This window comes from Alligator sinensis, unplaced genomic scaffold (genome assembly GCF_000455745.1).
Source record: "Alligator sinensis unplaced genomic scaffold, ASM45574v1 scaffold19_1, whole genome shotgun sequence".
Classification (NCBI taxonomy): Eukaryota; Metazoa; Chordata; order Crocodylia; family Alligatoridae; genus Alligator; species Alligator sinensis.
Window position 1 is genome coordinate 1,120,585 of NW_005841916.1, and position 4,901 is coordinate 1,125,485.

At 46.5% G+C, this 4,901-nt stretch overlaps 1 protein-coding gene across 2 annotated transcripts in view; it reads right to left on the minus strand.

Annotated features, from left to right (window-relative positions):
• Positions 1-4,901, minus strand: part of BCL9 (B cell CLL/lymphoma 9) — a 63,430-nt gene that overhangs the window by 57,872 nt on the left and 657 nt on the right. The gene's annotated exons all lie outside the window — the stretch shown is intronic.

Below are 4,901 nucleotides of genomic sequence, written 5' to 3' on the forward strand. Positions count from 1 at the left end.
TACAGGGGGATGTAATTAAACAGAGACAGGCTTACACTTTAGTCCATTTTTGCCCATGGCAAGCCAGCTTATCCATACGTTGCACGTGCAACTGAATGCTTGCTTACTCAAGCAACAGTCATGGCAATTGCATGAGCAAATGGACAGCTTCCTGCCTTAACGGCTATCTACAAATGTGATTCCAGCCATGCGTACACATCAGGTCCATGCTTACACATGCTGAATACTGAACACTGGGCCCATATTTTGCTGTTGCAGAAAGAGGAGCACTCATTAACTACCTGCCTCTAGTGCAAATGGCATTCTATTTGATCTTGCTGCTTGCATGTGCATGTGCAAATTGATTTTCATATTCATCTGAATTATAAAATAATCTCAATTTATATAGCACTTTGCAGCTAACACTTTGTATCCCAGAAAAGCTCCTCAAACTATAGGTTTCCCTTGCTTTATGCTGTACATGCGTTCCTGGAAAATGGTGCATAACTCAAAATTGCATAAAGGGAACCCACTTTACAATGTAACAAATAGGGATATGTTCCAAGACCTTGACAGTACTGACCTCCAGACTTCTACCACTTTTACAAGACAATTCTGGAACTCACCAACAGCAGACAGTACACACAAACACAGGGTGGTGGTGAATGTTATCATAATGGGAATGGCAACTACAGAAACACATGTAGCAGACTACGAGCAAGGAGCACAGGTCCACACAGCACTATATTTTGGTGTGTGTCATTCCCACAATGCATGCACAAAGCAGCTGGCTGCAGGCTTCCACCACACTGATTGCATAAGAGTGAATTTACCTCGCATATAACAAATTTTTGGTATAAAAAGGGTCATCACATAAGAGCAAATTCACACATACAGAACCCGCATAAAGTGAGGGAAACCTGTGTGTGTGTGTTTTCGGTGGTGGAATATAGTAACAGTCTAAAGCTGCAGAAGAACCCTGTACTACAGTTCAGAATAGTAAGTGAAGAACTCTTCATTCAATTAAATTATTGGGGAGTTTTGCCTGAATGGATACAATTTCTTGCAGTTGAATTTGGCAAAAAACCTTACGTAAGACCCCTCCTATTGCAAAAATAGAGTTCTTAATGGTCCTCAGTGACCAGGATTTTGATTTTAGATCTCGTTTGAAAGATACTAAAACAAATTCTTCCTGGACGTAAGTAGGCATGAGTCCCACTAACTTCCATGGGCAGTGTGGTGGCCTGCACTGAATTGGTCCACACTGAGAATTTGGTTCAGCACTGACTCAGAGGGAAGTATACTGAATCACAAACACCAACTCATGAAACCCTCTGAGTTCACACTCCAGATAAGGCCCAAATCCAGGTTAATTTAGGAGATGATGAGATCACAGTCTAGGCAACAGAGCTTCAGTCAGTTTCTTGCTCTGCATGGGGATGGGGACCACAATTGTTATACTATTTCTACAAAGTTCATAAAACTTCTGGGCGTGTGTGTGTGGTAGGTGTCACTGGAAAGTTACACTGTGTTTTTGAAAGGATGCATTCAATACAGCTCTGAACAGGTGCAAAGTTGTAGGAGAATTTTTAACAGTGCAAAAGTCTCTCATGTGTGTAATTTTACACACTTGTGCAACACTGATCTTGTAATCCTGTACCCAAAAAAAAAATGCAGCACTTTGCAAACAAACTGATCCAATCAATTTAAAATACATCCCTTCAGGAGATGAGTAAAATGTATCCCCATTTTACAGACGGGGAATGAGACAGAAAGGTTAATCCTGGCTTTCCCAGTAACTTACCTAAGGCTATGCATCAAATCAGTTTCAAGATCTCAAGCATTCCTAGCTGTCAGCCCCTCTGCTCAGTTCACTAGAACATACTGTCTCTCAAACAGGACTAGTGAAGCGGAAGAAAGGAACATTGTACTAGCTGAGATGCTCATGTACATATGTCCATACCATGCAGCAAAATGTTTGTATCTCTAATGAGCAGGGATGGCATTTTTAAGGAAGAGTTTGTCACCAGGGTACAAGAATACATTTGTGTATAGGTGTCCAGAGAGCACAGGGGAAAAAAATAGGTCTGTGGCCTCCACATCCCTGAACTGTTGAAAAGTATTTGTGGTGTCTAAGTCTTCAGTGTGTAGGAACAATCTTGTGTGGCTTGTGTGTTTGCTGCATAGGGACAGTACTAATAGAGCAGGCTTTAAAAAAAAACAAAAAACCCCCCAAAAAACAAAACAAGCCCAGACAACCAAAAAAGCCCAATCTGGAGGGGGAGACTATAACTGTTTACTGTCAAACTCAGCAACTCCTGAGCTGTACCTGAAAACAGCACCTATACAGGCTGGCCAGGCAACTCACAGGTGGTTTGAAACTGAAACTGAATCACAACTTTAATCTTTTGAAACATCACCACAGAGGATTTGGCCAAACTGCCATCTCCTGTCCCCACTCAGAGAGTTGCATTCCATATTGTACTTCAGGAAAATTATGAGTGGATTGAGCTGTTCATGTTCCCAAGATGAGGACAGACTATGGGTTGCACCTAACAGTCTCAAAGGGAGAGAGGCAGGAGGCCACTGTCTACTGTCAGTCTGAAATCGGGCTGGCTGATGTGTGTGCAGCTTGGTCCTTAAAGTGCAGAGCTGATCAAATCAGCAGCTTGCCCTGGAAGGAGGAAAGTGACATAAAATATGCACAAGCCTTCCTTCTGTCCTGACAGCAGGGTGAGTCTTCAGATGAGGAGGAAGCAGCAGCCTGTTCTCTTCCTCCCTCGTGCCCTTGCTGCAGTGCTGGGTTTGACTTCACCGTCTCCTTTGGCTGCTCCGTGTGTTTGTGCAGGTTCTCGACCTTTATTCAGAGGTTCACCGCCCCAGTTTTCTTGCCCATTCAGCCCTTGGCCTTTCTTCTCAGACTGCCACCAAGGGGCCAATTAGCACTCCCTGTTGCTGGGTTTTGCGACTAGGCTCTTTAGATAGTTGAGACCACATAGGGCTCCGAACTGTCATCAGGTACTTAACAATGTTCATTCACTGCTAACCTAGGCTACGTTCAAACAGGTAAGCCCTGAGGTAAAGTCTGAGGTCTGCGCGCTTCCCCATGTGTGGGAATGGACTGCTGTGTATATGTCCAATGAGCAGAAACTGCCTTTCTGCCTCTTCAGGCTTCTTTCAAAGGAGGACAATTTGTCGTATGTCTGACCTAGAAAAGAGTGTGTGTGTGTGTGTGTGTGTGTGATGGTTTGTGTGTTTTATGGTATGCATTTGTGTGTGTGATGTGTGTGCAGGAACAGGACTGTAGTCTACGTCTGCTTTGTCACAGAAACATTGTCGTACACACAGACAATGAAGTATAGAAATTCATCAGTTGCCCTAAGTCTCCTGGAGATGTTTATACCATTGCAAAGTGGGTGGAAGATGCTAGCACTCTCAGGTGACTGATTTTTTCATGGATGCGAACTCCCATAAAAGTTACAGGGCAATGGAGAATCAGACTTTCAGTACAGAGCAGCCATGTTTATGGCACATGAAGCTACCTCCATGGCACATGCTTCCTGCATGAAGGATAGCACACATCTGCAAGAACCATTCATTATTGTGTACATTATACCAGCCTGAATTTAGGCGAGCAGAGGAACAATGATCAGGGGCACATTTGCAAGAGACGTACGCAGGACATACAAATACAAGGAAGGGCTTTGAGGTGAGGTCAGCAAGGTGATCATTTCTGTTGCCAAGTTCCTGCGGAGCACCCAGAAATTCACATAGGACTCCCCCCCTGAAGTACTTGACCAACTAGCGCCAAGTCACTTATACCAGAGGCAGGCCATATACTCAGCCCATATGTACTCAAGCCACGTACTCAACACTAAAGTCCTCATCCGTGCCTTCTTCACTTCCTGCATTGACACAGCCACTACCAGAACCTCCTTCTCCACAGCCAGCCCAAATCCCAATGCATGCAAACTGCAACTGTCTCCCTTTCCCATGGAAACACAGCTAGTGTGCACCCCCCACCCTGCTTCCCCAAACAATCATAGTAGCTCCCCCCACAATCCATACAGACTTCAAAAAGATATCCATACAATCCATAAAGGCTTCACACCACAATCCACACAGAATCCCCCTTTCTTTTAAAAACCCTCCATGGAATCAGTCCAAGCTCGCTCTGGGACTTCCCTGCTCCCTCCATTCACTGACTAAGGAGGGAGCCCCCTCTCCAGGTCTTCTTCGTGCCCAGATCAATCTAGTGTGCCAGAGCCATCTCCTCCACAGCCCCTGCCACCTAGATCTGGCATTTCTTCAAAGGATCATAGAAAATTAGGGTTGGAAGGGACCTCAGGAGTCATCTAGTCCAACCCCCTGCTCAAAGCAGGACCAGCCCCAACTAGATCATCCCTTCCTCTCTCTCTCTTTCTGCCTCCCAGCCTGTCAATCTCACTGCAAACTGATTTGGGGTTTCTTTGAACTAGCATTCTCCCTTTCTCTCCCTCAATGCTTCAGGTACCCTGGCGCTGCCTAACTTCACCAAGCGGCCCGGCTGCGGCTACTGCGGGAGCCCTTACGCCAAGTCGTTTGGGGCGGGGTTCTTCCCCCCCACCCCCGCTCTTGGAGCAGGAGAGAGGGAGCGATGGAATTCCTCCTGCTTCCCATTTGTTTGCAGCAGCAGCAAGCAGAGCCTCCATCTTCCTTGCTGGCTTGAGGAGGGGCTGAGAGAAATTTAGCGCCCCCCCCAATCTTTCCCCTCCTGCTGGGCTTCTTGAACACGCCATGCCCGCCCCGCGGTGGGAAAGCGCGGCTCCCGGCTCTCCGCCTCCAGCTGACCTAGGCTCCGGCGCCTGGGGCGGCTGAGGGCAAGGCGGGCTACGCATCAGGGGAGAAAGTTAACCGGGTTCCCCTGCAGCTGCACTTCAGCC